The sequence below is a fragment of the Hyperolius riggenbachi genome, chromosome 1, assembly GCF_040937935.1.
Source record: "Hyperolius riggenbachi isolate aHypRig1 chromosome 1, aHypRig1.pri, whole genome shotgun sequence".
NCBI lineage: Eukaryota > Metazoa > Chordata > Amphibia > Anura > Hyperoliidae > Hyperolius > Hyperolius riggenbachi.
The window spans coordinates 550038424-550054476 of NC_090646.1; the positions used below are offsets into that span (position 1 = coordinate 550038424).

The 16053-nt window shown below is 45.7% G+C and overlaps 1 long non-coding RNA gene across 1 annotated transcript in view; it reads right to left on the reverse strand.

The window, feature by feature from the left end:
• Window positions 1-16053, reverse strand: part of LOC137557196 (uncharacterized) — a 63828-nt gene that overhangs the window by 41303 nt on the left and 6472 nt on the right. Inside the window, exon 3 of the long non-coding RNA XR_011029537.1 lies at window positions 13733-13793. This is a non-coding gene — a long non-coding RNA (uncharacterized lncRNA). The remainder of the gene's footprint in view (window positions 1-13732; window positions 13794-16053) is intronic.

Sequence of the window (16053 nt, forward strand, 5' to 3'; positions counted from 1 at the left end):
CTTCCTAAAGGGGCTCCCTGGCACTCACTCACTCCCTAAAGGGCCTCCCTGTCACTCAATCACTCCCTAAAGGGGCTCCCTGGCACGCACTCACTCACTCCCTAAAGGGGCTCCCTGTCACTCACTCACTCCCTAAAGGGGCTCCCTGGCACGCACTCACTCCCTAAAGGGGCTCCCTGTCACTCACTCACTCCCTAAAGGGGCTCCCTGTCACTCACTCACTCCCTAAAGGGGCTCCCTGTCACTCACTCACTCCCTAAAGGGGCTCCCTGTCACTCACTCACTTCCTAAAGGGGCTCCCTATCACTCACTCACTTCCTAAAGGGGCTCCCTGGCACTCACTCACTTCCTAAAGGGGCTCCCTGGCACTCACTCACTCCCTAAAGGGCCTCCCTGTCACTCAATCACTCCCTAAAGGGGCTCCCTGGCACGCACTCACTCACTCCCTAAAGGGCCTCCCTGTCACTCACTCACTCCCTAAAGGGGCTCCCTGTCACTCACTCACTCCCTAAAGGGGCTCCCTGTCACTCACTCACTTCCTAAAGGGGCTCCCTGTCACTCACTCACTTCCTAAAGGGGCTCCCTGGCACTCACTCACTTCCTAAAGGGGCTCCCTGGCACTCACTCACTCCCTAAAGGGCCTCCCTGTCACTCAATCACTCCCTAAAGGGGCTCCCTGGCACGCACTCACTCACTCCCTAAAGGGCCTCCCTGTCACTCACTCACTCCCTAAAGGGGCTCCCTGGCACGCACTCACTCACTAAAGGGGCTCCCTGGCACGCACTCACTCACTAAAGGGGCTCCCTGGCACTCACTCACTCCCTAAAGGGCCTCCCTGTCACTCACTCACTCCCTAAAGGGCCTCCCTGTCACTCACTCACTCCCTAAAGGGCCTCCCTGTCACTCACTCACTCCCTAAAGGGCCTCCCTGTCACTCACTCACTCCCTAAAGGGGCTCCCTGTCACTCACTCACTGCCTAAAGGGGCTCCCTGGCACTCACTCACTGCCTAAAGGGGCTCCCTGGCACTCACTCACTGCCTAAAGGGGCTTCCTGTCACTCACTCACTGCCTAAAGGGGCTCCCTGGCACTCACTCACTGCCTAAAGGGGCTCCCTGGCACTCACTCACTGCCTAAAGGGTCTCCCTGGCACTCACTCACTGCCTAAAGGGGCTCCCTGGCACTCACTCACTGCCTAAAGGGGCTTCCTGTCACTCACTCACTGCCTAAAGGGGCTCCCTGGCACTCACTCACTGCCTAAAGGTGCTCCCTGTCACTCACTATCGGGGTCCCTGTCACTCACTACCTAACTGGAGGTGCCTGTCACTCACTAGCTAACCTGGGGGTCCCTGTCACTCACTACCTAACTTGGGGGGGTACCATATTAAGGGGGCATTCTGCCTATTTATGTGAAATGCTGTCTATTTATGTGCCTCATGACTGCTGAATTTGTCTTGTTGGGAGCCTTATGATTTGTTGGGGGCCTCATGATTGCTGAATTTGTCTTGTTGGGGGCCTCATGATTTGTTGGGGGCCTCATGATTGCTGAATTTGTCTTGTTGGGGGCCTCATGATTTGTTGGAGGCCTCATGATTGCTGAATTTGTCTTGTTGGGGGCCTCATGATTTGTTGGGGGCCTCATGATTGCTGAATATGTCTTGTTGGGGGTCACATGATTGCTAACTGCGAGACTATGGGAAAAGCTGAATCCTTATCATATGAGACAATAGCATTAAACCTACTTTTTTAGCGTTTTAAAACAGAAAATAAAACTGGGAGGTTCTAAAAAATTGAATACATTTTTCAGGAGTAGGATGGATGAAATTGTTTATCTTCACAGTTTATTTTCAACTTGGATTTTCCATAATGTTCATGTATGAGTTAAAACGTTTGTACAGTATTTAGTTTAAATTGCTGTTGCCACTTTGCGATAGATAAGTGACTTTTGGGTTGCAGTTTGGAAACTCGGCCTCCAAAAGGTTCGCCACCACTGTCCTAATCTGATGTCCCACCATTGCTAGGTTCATGTAAATTTGTCTCCATCCGTTACCACACCTATATTCTGGTCCATGGCCCACCCATTTTTTGGTGCAGCGCGATAAGCACGCCGCACAACGTGATCGTCATATTTTTGGCACACTAGCTGCAGTGTGCTGAATTCTGCTGCCTACAGTATGTACAGTATACGCTGTTCTCTAGTGCTTGCACTGTGTGCTGATTTACCTCCAGTGTGTACAGTGTAAGGTGTTACTCTGTGCCTTTATTGATTGTAAACCAGCTGTATTGTATGCTGATCCCTGCTACTTTCAGTATGTACAGTATTAGCTGTAAAGCCTGGTACACACATACAATTTTGATTAGCCAATTTTAGCTCTGTTCATAAAATTCATTGTCTGTTGGCCCACTTACTGCACAGGGGTGGGAAAATTGGGGGTCAGTGATTGACCAATCAAAATTGTATGTGCGTATACATCTTTGATCTATGCCTATACTGATTGTAAATGATCTAAATCAGGGGTCTCAAACTCAATTTACCCGGGGGCCGCAGGAGGCAAAGTCAGGATGAGGCTGGGCCGCATAAGGGAGTTCACGTGTCCCCGCCGCAAAACGAGGGCTGCAGAGCCCCCAAATTGCCCCGGGGGCAATCCGCCGGCATTTCCTGGAAGGGGCAGAGCTTTCAGCTTCAGCTCTGCCCCTCCTGACGTCAATCGCGGCGGATCGCCGCCTCTGCCCGCCCACTCTAAACATAAAAAAAAAAATTGGGAAAATAGGAAAAAATGCCAGGAATCTTCATACAGCCATATTACGGCTGTATAGCGATACCTGGCCAAAGCGCTGCGGCTGCGTATGGACCCCCTGGAAACTCTGTCAGGAAATGTATTGCTCTTTCTTTTGATACATGTAAAATTACACTACCGTTAGGCTTGCTACTAAAAGTGACATTTACCGCATTTAAAAGTATACTATTTTCCTTCGAAACTTTAAAATCGATTTTCTCAAAAACTATAAGGTCTTTTTGAAAAATTGTTTTTTCCTCTTATTCCTAATGATCTCCTTAACATATCCTGCAAATTTAGGGTTTCTAGCATTTAAGGTGGATTTGCTATTAACCATTAAAGTCGGCGGGTTTTTAAATGTGTATTTTTTTCCTTTGCAACTTTAAAATCGATTTTCTCAAAAACTATAAGGCCGATTTGAAAAATTTTTTTTTCCTCTTGTAGCCACTGGGGGCCCCTACAAGCTCTGGGGCCTTGGGGCCACAAAATATTGTATCGCGGGCCGCAAATGGCCCGCGGGCCGCGAGTTTGAGACCCCTGATCTAAATAAAGGACAGGGGGCTCCGTCCAATATTTCGATGGGCAGGCCTGTTATCCGTAGCTTACACCGCTGCTAAGTTCATGTAGATTTGGCCCCACCCATGGCCACGCCCACTCACCTCATGGCCACGCCCATTTTTTGCCGCTGCGCGCGCCGCATGTACCTCCCCGCCTGGTGCCCACAGGTGCCACTGATCTCCAAGGACCCTAGAAACGCCCCTGGCGCCCCTTACTAGGCAACTACATGGTTGTGTGTATATAGAGAGTGGAGTGCCTGGGGGACAAGCGGAGGCAGCAGACAGGTAATGTATAACATGCACTGGGCACCGGGGGGACACCACCGGGGATTTTGTTGTGTTCATCGATCGACCCAAAATAGCAAGCGGCTACCACCGTGCACTTGATTGAGCAAGTTGGTCCAACATCTTGCAGCATGCGCGATAGACAATGCAACCAGTTTTGGGACCGAGTCGGTCGGGCATGCACTTGGTGGCACCGATATTCATCCAATTATAATAATCGAATCGGATGATCGATCGGCCGTCAAGTCATCTGATGTATGGCTACCCTTTTTGAGGACCACAGGTTTACAGTCCTAATGACCAAGCCATTTTTTACAATTCAGCACTGGGCAGCTTTAACAGTTTATTGCTCAGTCATTCAACTTAGCACCCAAATGAATCTTACCTCCTTTACCACCAATAGAGCTTTCTTATGGTGGTCTCTGATTGCTGCTGCAATCTTTTTTTTTTTTTCTTTATAAAAGATTATCATTTTTTTTAACCTGTTTCTTTGATTCCCCCCTCCCCCCCCCCTAAATTGGCCCTAGACTGTGATCCATGCAATACACTACCCATACACTACCCATACATAGGCATCAGCCTATGTATGGGATTTGATTGTAAGTGACAGTGATGTCCTCTGTACAGCGCTGCGCTGTAATGCAGCATAACGCACTGCAATATACTACCTATGTGACGTTCACAGTGTGGCGAGTGCATTGCAGTGTAAGGAGTTATAGTATGGTAACATACTGAAGTGTGTTACCGGTAAACACATTAACTGTATAGCTTCACTGTACCCAACTCAATAAAGCCGCAATATGTTTTATGACTTTTTTTTATTTTGTTGCGTTGCGTTCCTGTTACACAGGGAACACCATCCAACGTCCCACTGTGAACGTGGCCTAAGGCCACTTTTCTTCTGCTGCCGTGCAACAATATAAGGCCTCTTGCACACGGCAAGTGATTCCGATTCAGATTCCGCTTATTAATCAGTTTTTACATCTGGTTAAGATTCCGATTTGCAGTTTGCTCCCTGCACACTGAATCGGATGTAAAAAATGATTAAAAAGCGGAATCTGAATCGGAATCGCTTGCAGTGTGCAAGAGGCCTAATATAGCAAAAATATATTTTGGTGTTGAAAATGTTTTTGTTCAATAAACCTTTCCTGGACATCCAGATAATCTCGGATCACAAATTCAATAGTTTGTGCAATATACAGATTTTCCAGAAATTAGTAACAGGTACTTAAATAGTCAGTAAAGAAATCCTTCCATATCTAAGAACGTGTTAATGTTACAGTTTCACAGGTGTACAGTCTGTGCTAAAAATAAATAACATGATATTAATAAGCTTCTTTACTGCCCTCATAAACTCATACATTTCATTAGCATGGGTAGAAACACCAGTGAATTACTACTCGGAGTACTTAAAAATAGAGCATGTTATGAGTTAGGCAGTTCCTAAGGAGTCTTTCTCAGAGTCAATATAATATAAAAGCAATTTCCCTCACTGTTCCGAGGAGCCAGTAGAGAAAGACTGAGGTAAAATGGAGCCATAGGCAAATAACTGCAATGGCTATCCCTGCTTGCTACATAACCTCCCTGGCGTTCAATTTCCCTAGGATTTCTGTGCAAAAAGCGATCCAATTAATTTTCCTAACCATTTCTTTCCTGTAACTTGCAAACTTCCTGTAAAATGTGTCAAGCAAGAGTCTACAATGCAGGAGAGTATTAACGTGTATGCACATACATCAATACTGTTCACAGCATGTTTTGTATTGACGTGTATAAACAATGATCACCAAGACCAGGAAGTAAGGGGGGGGGGGGGGGGCACTCCCCAAACTGGAAAAGACACAAATAAAACTTGATGTTCAAATTCTTTTGCATTCAGACCAAACTGAAAAAAGTTTTGCCTAGAGTAATTTAAGTCCAGAGCACCTGTTAATTTGTGTAGTTTCTTTCTTCATGCCAGCTATGAGAAGACATAAGCTTCCTTTCCCAGATGACCAGCCAGTTGGAGGTTTCATAACCCACAAAAAATGGTGATCTACTCAAAGTGTACCTGACTAAATACTTACCTGGGGCTTCCTCCAGCCCCCTGTAGTCCATCGGCTCCCTTTCCGTCCTCTAGGTCCCTTCCATTGCGCCACTGTTCACCTTTGTAAAGTACCCAACCGAGCCAGTCGGGGACAACTGCACATGCGCGCTCCCAGCCGCACACACACCTCCTGATTGTGTCGCCATGGCCAGGAGCATTCTGCGCATGTGCAGTTCAGGAAGTCCTGGTGATGGGAGCGTGATCAGGGGGTGAGCAGGGGCGTGACCATGCATACTCAGTGGGCTGCAACCCATCTGGATTGCTTATTCCACAGTGGTGCAAAGGAAAGCACTGGACCAACACACAGAGAGCTAACATACTACAGGGGCCTGGAGGAGGTTAGTATGAATCCTGTTGCTTTGAATGTGTCAGGTTTATGTTGAAGAGAAAAGGGGGGGGGGGGGAGTAAAAAGTTTTACCCTAACAAATATCCTCCCCCCCCCCCCCCCCTACAGACATCAACACTTACAGATTTACAGATTAGACGAGTAGAAACCACAAGTTGAGATAACATTCCCATTGCCCATACACATACACCGGAAGTGCCCATGGGTATGAATGAATTCACAAACCACGCATACCCGGTTCATGAACTTGCGCATGCTCACCTCAAATGTGCTTGTTCTGCATACTGTGAATGCATGGTTCTAGCATGCCCAGTGCATATGAGCATGTTCATGGCACGGGCACTTCCTGGCAACTTATTTCCAATTGCAGAAGTAAAGGGAGTGGCCAGGACTGGAGAAATGGGAGACCCTGCAGCCCACAGACACCACCACCTTATTCCTACTAAAGTAAAAAGAAAAAAACAAGGCCCAAATCTTAAATGTATTTTATATTCACTCAGGTCAGGTGTCTTAACTGTTTTGTTGCTAAGATTGCCACATGTCTGGTTTACATTATCTACATCTTTACTATCTGCTGAGGGATTATGTTTTTTCCAGAGATATATTTTATTAATCTAACAACTTGTCTTTTTGGAATTTTAAAATCACAAATATAGATTTTAATATAAATATTGCTCTATAAGCTTACAATTACCGGTGGTCTTGGACTTCAACTATGCTTACTGGGAATTGTGGGGGATATACCCTCTAGCAAAAATCAATCAATTCTACTATACTATGCCAGGAAAGCCATAACCTTAAAATGGAAGCTGCCTCTGGTCCCCTCTACAAGAGAATGGAAAAACTAGTAAACCTAGCACTCCCACTATACAAAATCACATACCAGTCACGAAAACAATTCTAAAAATTTGATAAAATTTGGCATAGTTGGGTTAATGCCTCAGAAACCACAATTCCCAGCCTTGATATTAAAGAGACTCCGTAACAAAAATTGCATCCTGTTTTTTATCATCCTACAAGTTCCAAAAGCTATTCTAATGTGTTCTGGCTTACTGCAGCACTTTGTACTATCACAGTCTCGTCTCTGTAAAAAATCAATGTATCTTTCCCTTGTCAGACTTGTCAGCCTGTGTCTGGAAGGCTGCCAAGTTCTTCAGTGTTGTGGTTCTGCTATGCACTCCCCCCTCAGGGGGGAAAGAAAAACACAAATGATCTCTTGAGATTCAAAAGGAAGGCTGTATACAGCCTGCTTGTGTATGGATGTATTTTCTATGTGTGGACATACTGTACACCAACCTACTTCCTGTTTTGGTGGCCATTTTGTTTGTTTATAAACAAACTTTTTAAAGCTGTTTTTAACCACTTTTAATGCGGCGGGGAGCGGCGAAATTGTGACAGAGGGGAATAGGAGATGTCCCCTAACGCACTGGTATGTTTACTTTTGTGCGATTTTAACAATACAGATTCTCTTTAATGTTGCAGTTCAAGACTTACAATGTGTTTAAAGATATGGGGAATAATAACCACATAATGTGATGAATGACCTTTATGAATATCCTACTGTTACATATATAAGCTGTGAGTATTGGATAGCAAGATTATCACCACCTTTGTTCTAATGCAATCAAAATTCGCTTTATATTCTGGACCTACATAATTGTACTTTTTTTGCTGGAATTGTTCTTTCTTTTGTTGTTTATTTTATTTCTGTCTTTCTGTACTGCTCTTGTACTTATATTAAAACTCAATAAAAAATTATCTGTTAAAAAAAATATATTGCTCTATATTTATATTTTTTTAATGAAATAAATTACAAGTTGCATCTCATTTTTGAAATTGGCATTTATACACCTATCATTTTGGGAAATAATTGTTGCCATTAAAAGGCCTCAGCTAAGTAATTTGGCTTAGGTCACACGTGATATAACGTTAGTTATGATGCGTTTATATAACACTGACACATTTTACAGAATACATTGAACATGTAATATCACTTAAACTAGTCATACACAACAAGCAGGTATGCTTCAAACCCCCCCCCCCCCCATATAGGCAGCTAAATACTTCTCTCCCCTATAGATAGCCAGATGCTTCACTTCCATATAGGTAGCCAGATGCTTCTCCCCCTCCCCTATAGGCAGATGCTTATCCGCCCTTAGCTAGATGTCTATCCCCCATTCCTCTCCTATAGGTATACAGATGCCTCTTCCCCCTCGCTACAGGTAGCCAAATGCTTTTACCCCTCACCATAGGAAGCCCCATGCTTCACCCCCTCCCCCATAGGTGGCCTGGTGCCCCTCCCCCCTATAGGTGGCTAAATGCTTCTCCCCTTGACCATAAACAGCCAAAAGCTTCTCCCCACCCCCTGATAGGTAGCTTAGTGCTTCTCCACCCTCCCTCCCCTATAGGTAGACAAATACTTCTCACCCTGCCATAAGTAGTAAAATGCTTCTCCCCTCCCCTCTCCCTATAGGTAGCCTAGTACTTCTTCCCACTCCCTATATGTAGACAGATGCATCTCCCCCTCCCTATAGGTAGCCTGGTGCTTCTCCCCCTCCACTCCCTTCCCTATAGGTAGATCAATATTTCTCCCCTCCCCATAGGTAGCCAGATGCATCTCCCCCTTCCCTATAGGTAGACAGATGCATCTCCCCCTCCCTATAGGTAGTCTGGTGCTTCTCCCCCCTCCCTTCCCTATAGGTAGACAAATGCTTCTCCCCCTCCCCATAGGTAGCCAAATGCTACTCCCCATTCTCCCTCCCTATAAATAGCCAGGTGCTTATCCACCTCCCTATAGATAGCCAGGCCCACCCTAGATAGCCAAGTGCTCCTCCCCCTCCATTTAGATAGCCAGGTGCTTCTTCCCCTCCCCCCAAAACACCCTCCCACCAACACCACAGCAGCCCTCTGCCAGTCACTCACTTATCCACTCGTCTCCAGCTCCGAAGCTTCCTCTTCCCTCTCCATCAGCTGCCGCTGTGCATCTCTCTCCGGCCGGTGTTCGGCACGTTACTGACAGGTCACATAACAGGAAACGCTGACTGCAGAGAATTGCACGGTTGATGGAGGGGAAGAGAAAGCTTCGACGTTGGAGGCGAGAGGATAGGTGAGTGAATCTGCAATGCCCGCTCGCATCACATCATGTATCCAGCCAGATCCAGTAGCCTGTAGCCGCCTGCAGCCACTGCAAAACAGCCACTGAAGCAAGACGGGCTCAAGACTGGGTGTTGCTGTGTGTACACAAGCAGTGCACACACACTGCACAGCCACAGGCATCCGGCAAAAGAGTACCGCGGTCAGGCGAGCCTGATCTCACTGCCCGGCCAGCTTCCAATTGCAAATGCCCATGCACACTTGCTCCTGTGGCGTTTTAGGTCATGGCCTTTTAGGCCTTGGCTTAATTCTGGCCCTCTAGTTAATAGCACTGGAATATAATCAATGTTCTGCAAACATTTGCAATCAAATCAGATCATGGCACTGCTAGATTTGAAATGCTTGATGTCCCAACCAATACTGCCACATCTAAATGTTCATGGTGACATAGTGGATAGCACTCTTGCCTTGCAGTGTCCCCTGTTCCAATCCCAAAGGGGGAACTATCTGCATGGTGTTTGTATGTTCTCACATTGTAAAGCACCAAAGCTATTGATATAGTTGCCCATAGGAAGACATGACAGGAGGGAGGCAGGAGCTCAGCCAATGCCATGCTGCTGGGGGCGGGGCAAAGGCAATTATCCAGTCTGAGCACACTTTACCCTGGCCAGCCTGTTGCTCCAGTGCATGATGCCGATTGCAGCATCATTGGCGCGGGGCAGAGCCAATGGGGAAGGATGAGGGAGGCGGCACCCTCTTGTACACTAAGCTGTGTGGACCATCCACAATACTTTCACGGGTCTACCCGCAGCTGTTTCTCAAAATTTTGTGGGGTTGCTCCAGCCTTGGCAACCTTGTTCAGCATGAAAATATGTGCGCACTGCGTGCCCGGTCCCCAGGTCTCCCAAGGTCAGGGGCAGGCTGGAAAGGTACAGACCTTTCCAGCCTGTCCCTGACCTTGGGATACCTGGGGACCTGGCAAGCAGTGCGCACATATTTTCATGCTGAAATCAATTGAAAATGTTTGTACTGTGTGTGGAGGGATTTGATCAGATAATAATCTGAGAGGGATCTATCTGTTAGCTACATTGACCAGTTTGACCAATGTTATCCAATGCAGCTGCTAACAACCATGCCACAAAAGAGCAGAGGAAACTTGTTGTAATCGCTGTTAAAACTGCATTGCACAACATTGGCAACTACTACTGTAGCATCTTAGCAGCTGGGACAAATAGCAGCTACTGATTCTGGCGTGATTTGGCCCAGGCTGGACTGTTACTCCCATGTTTTTACAGCAAGAAAATACAGAGCACAGTTATATTTTTAAAAATGTAAGGTAAAAACCTGACACACTAGGCCTTGCCAAGGCTATGCATTGGTGAAAACATAACCATCAAAACACAGAGCTGGGTACTGATTGTGGAGCAGGGCCCAACTGTGCATCTTTGGTAACCCGTGATTCATTCCCTACTAGGAAGAAAGGGGGTTAGGGGAAGAGTCAAGCATGTTGCAAAATGTATTTCATTACAATGTAGTCTTTCAAACATTGAAACATTCCTGTAAAGTGGTAAAAATGTGTCATTTTCTCCTGCAGGTTTCGGATAGCTCTTACCACATAGATCTTCCTGTTTCCCCTGTGACATGAAGGTTTAGACATCTATATGCTGTAATCTGTGATACCACCGTTTTTTCTGCGCATTAACTATTGTGGCATCAGGCATAGCACTACTTAAAGTAAACCTGAGACAATTAAAGTAAAATGATTTATAATTACTTGGGGCATCCTCCAGCCCAGGGCCGGGCCAAGGCATAGGCTGGAGAGTCTCCAGCCTCAGGGCGCAGTGTAGGAGGGGGCGCACAATTCATTCAGCTGTCATTCCTAATTGTGTATGAAGCAGAAATAAATAAGAAAATGGGATAAATGGCAGTGACTGCAAGCCAGATAACTAGATATTAAGGTGTTGGGGAGGTTGTGGGCCCTGTGGCCCTCTTAGTCTAATAGCAATCAGTGTGTGATGGCTGGGGTGGGAGGGATGGAGGGGCGCACTTTGGTGTCTCAGCCTTGGGTGCTGGAGGACCTTGTCCCTGCTCTGCTCCAGCCCCCTGAGGTCCATTAGCTCCTTCTGTTTCGGTCTGGTCTCTTCCGTTGTGTCACAGTGGAGTCCGCAATCCAGCTAGGTTGTGGGCCACTGCACATGCGTGGTCCCGGCCGCGCGCAAGCCCCTGTCACACTCCTGTGGCCTGAAGCGTCATCTTAACTAGCTACGCATGCTCAGAGTGCTCCTGGCTACAGCAGTGTGATACGGGGGATGCGGCTGGGACTGTGCATGCACAGTACTTTACGGGGCTATCAGCGGTGCATTGGAGGGGACCGGAGGGAGATAAAGGACCACATGAGACAGGAGGAAGCCTTAGGTAAGTATGAATCCTTTTACTTGAATCTCTCGGGTACACTTTAGGTTCCTTGCACGTCACGTTGCATCTCCACAGCTCCATGGGGGGGGCCACAGCTCATTGCAGTGGTCATTAGTCCTTCTCCCCATGAGACACGCCACAGTACCAGCGGGGCATCGCAATACAACCGTAGCAATGCAGAGGCTTCAGCGCTTTACCATGCGGTGAGCTTGGTACTGTGCGGCACACCTCTCTATGGGAATCAGTAGCACTGCAAACAATCTTTACAACTGTTCCCGGTAAAGTATGTATTCAGGGCCACCGCGATAAGGAAACAGGTATGTATTCAGGGCCACCGCGATAGGGATACCCGGGGCTTCCTCCAGCCCCTTGCAGCCGACAAGTCCCTCATTGCAGCTCTGCTCCCAGTACATACATACACACACAGCCTTATTATTTTACTACATGAGAGCACATGCTATATGGAGGAACAACAATGACATGCTGAACATAACATATAGTATTCACTGAAACTTTGGCAAAACATTCAGAATGTCACTGATTGATTCTGTCATTACGGGATCTTGGACTCAGTATGAGACAACAAGCTCTCAATGAAGCAGCAACAATAAAGACATCAATCTCCACTCTGCTGTGTTGTAAAAGGAATTAGAGGCCATAAGGTCATTAGCCTGTGTGATAAGAATCTAGGATTCCTTTCAGAGTGGAAAAAGGGAAAGTCTACAACTTTTTTTTCAAAATGTGACTCTGTTCTTTGTTAGGTTGTACATGCAGTCATCAGATCTTTGCAACAGTGAGAGACAGATGTTTTTTACGAACCCTAGGGAGCAGGGACAGTGTACCAATTCCAAAGTGTGTTTGATTCCTTATCTGTGTGGTGGACACATGCAGTCAATATAACAATGGTGCGAGAGCAGAATACGTTTTTTCTCTCCATGCCCTTAGCTGTCAGTCTCTCAAACTTTTCCCCCCACGGGCCCCCTGTGGCTTCTGGGCCCCCCTGCAGAGGCATCCCTTGCAGGGTCTATTGTTACGCCCCTGCGCACCAATGACAGTGATCACAGTTTGAATTATAAAAAAATTGCTCTGGCCGGGGGCAGAACAGGTTAGTACTGGGGCAGTTAAGGAGCCCACCATATTTTGATATATTTGATAGCAGCCCAGCATGTTATACAGTAGCACGAAAAAAGAGCCTTGTTCACAATATAAATCGCCAGCGTTATTGCAAGAGCTGGTGATTTATGGGGTGATTTTGAAAGAAAGCGCTTTTACAAAGTGCTTTCAGAGCAATTTCGGCTTAGAAAAGCATTTTTCTAAGTGCTTTTGCGGAGCGATTGATTTTTCACTTCCTGACGCAAGTGAACTCTTTAACCCGGAAATGAATAAATACAATGTATTTATTCATCAAAGTGCTCGAGAAATCACAATACAAAGTGTTTTGAAGCGATTTGCGCTTACCCTATACCTGCCATTGAGCTAAAATGCTCAGAAAATGGTACAGGTGGCACGTTTGTGATTTTTACAAAATCGCAACGCTCAAATGTGAACACTCACATAGGAAATCATTACACAAGCACTTTTCAGCGCTTAATAAAAATCAGTGAACAAACCCTAACTCCACAGTCACATGCAACAAGATGTGCAACAGAATTGCCAAGTTTGTGCCCCAAAATATTCAAAGTAACAAAAATGGGTGCATTTTCTCGCACACCTGCCACAGACATAAGACATCTGACTTGTAAATGTCCCTGTACACCATTCAGAGAAATTGAAAAAAGTGGTCCCTGGGATATCTGATACAAGTGACAGCAATACTTATATTTGTATAGCCTGTGAACACTGGCACATAAATGCGGATATATTGCCATTGGGCCGAAGCCAACATTTGCACATGGTGGATAATCTGATAGGATGATTCAGTTTCAAAGAGGTTTGTTTTTTTCTTTAAATAAGCAGATCTCTGAACAGCTTGTGGTTATGTAAATAATAAACTGAAAGATAATGTTTTTCATTATACCCCAGTGCTAAACACATGAGGAAACTATGCTTGTCTGTACTTCATATTATATTTATAGAAAAGATGGTGAGTGCTGACTTACAATACTGTACATGTTTAGTTTACCATTTTTTCTCTTTTCTGATTTTTTGTTGTTGCCTAAAATTGTATTGTTCTTACCTTAGCGTCAGCAACATCTGTTTTGAAGCATATTCATTTCTCCAGAAAGCTTAAAGAGATACTGAAGCAAAAAAAAAAATGATGATATTATGATTTGTGTGGTAGTGTAGCACAGCTAAGAAATAAAACATTAAGATCAGATACATCAGTCTAATTGTTTCCAGTACAGGAAGAGTTGAGAAACTCCAGTTGTTATCTCTATGCAAACAAGCCATTAAGCTCTCCGACTAAGTTAGTCGTGGAGAGGGCTGTTATCTGACTTTTATTATCTCAACTGTAAGTGAACTGTTTACTTTTTCTCTGCTAGAGGAGAGGTCATTACTTCACAGACTGCTCTGAAAGAATCATTTTCAATGCTGAGTGTTGTGTAATCTGCACATATTATAGAATAATGCAATGTTAAAAAAAACACTATATACCTGAAAATAAAAGAATGAGAATATTTTCTTTGCTTCTAATCTTCTAGTAATTATTCATAGTACACAACCAATTCATTATATCATATATTTTTTTTTGCTTCAATGTCTCTTTAAGTTTACAGTGAGAAGCTGCACTGCATTCCCTGTAAAACAGGAAACAAACGAAGGGGAAAAATTGCATTGCACGTTATGCGTGTGTTGTGTAGCATACAGTCAATGAAAAGTATACTTCACTGCCACTGTTAACGGACCTCTGCATGCTCTGCATTGGGATATCAGAGTCAGTTGGCTTGCATTGCACTGGATGCACTACGAACAACACATAGACCTACAATTGCAGTGTGATTCTGTGTGTTAAATTGCCTCTTACATCACACTGCAACGCCACACTGTGAACATATGGTTGAACCACATGCCTTGATAAAGGGGGACCCTGTGTGGCCCCGAAACAATTGTTGGAGTATTGTGTGGAAACTGGCACAATAAATAGTATGTGCGTTGGAAATTGGTGTGCTGATGATTTCAACTACTTGGACTGTTTTAATGTGACACTGTCCATGTCACTTCATCAAGCACCCATACATGGATAGACGGTGTGCCGACTTCTCTTGTGGATTGTACACTGTGAACATAGACTAAAGCCATGTACACCCTAGATGAAATGTGTGCAAGGCGACCGAATAACGACCACCTCTGCCGAGAATCCGCTGTGTGTTCTTCAGCCCCCGACCTCCCAAGGGGGTAAAGGCATTGCTCTCCCCACTCACACTGGCTGCCACATGATGTCACTCCTGCACTACTCTGTGCAGAGGCGTAGCTAGGGTTTTCAGCGCCCGGGGACAAAGACTATTAATGCGCCCCCCGCGCCAAAAAGGGGCGTTGTCACATAATAAATGTGGGCGTGGTTACGGGTGGAGCCAAATGTATATGGAGGTTAGCAGGCTCACGCTCACCCACCCTCCCTCAGTATGTACCTTCCAGCATGTTCCAAGACAAATTCAGCAATCATGAGCCCCCCCCATCAAGACAAATTCAGCAATCATGAGACCCCCAACATAACCAACTCAGCAATCATGAGGCCCCCAACAAGACAAATTTAGCAATCATGAGGCCCCCAACAAGACAAATTCAGCAATCATGAGGCCCCCAACAAGACAAATTCAGCGATCTTGAGGCCCCCAACAAATCATGAGGCCCCCAACAAGACAAATTCAGTAACCATGAGGCCCCCAACAAGACAAATTCAGCAGTCATGAGTCACATAAATAGACAGCATTTCACATAAATAGGTAGAATGCCCCCTTAATATGGTAGACACCTCTCACCTGGCAGCAGTTCTCCAAAATACACTCAATCTGACGTGGTTCCCCAAAAATAGGTAGCCCCAGGTCTATAGTTGTCCCCAGAATAGGTGGCCAGCAGTATAGATGTCCCCAGAATAGGTGGCCAGCGGTATAGATGTCCCCAGAATAGGTGGCCAGCGGTATAGATGTCCCCAGAACAGGTAGCCAGGGGTAGAGATGTCCACAGAACAGGTAGCCAGGGGTATATGTGCCCAGTATATGTAGGCAGGGATATGTGTGCCCAGTATATGTAGCCAGAGGTATATGTGCCCAGTATATGTAGCCAGGGGTATATATGCCCAGTATATGTAGCCAGGAGAATAATATGTGCCCAGTATATATAGTCAGGCGTATATGTGCCCAGTATATGTAGCCAGGGGTATATATGCCCAGTCCATGTAGCCAGGGGGTATATATGCCCAGTATATGTAGCCAGGGGGTATATATGCCCAGTATATGTAGCCAGGGGGTATATATGCCCAGTATATGTAGCCAGGGGTATATATGCCCAGAGTAGGTAGCCAGGGGTATATATGCCCAGTATATGTAGCCAGGGGGT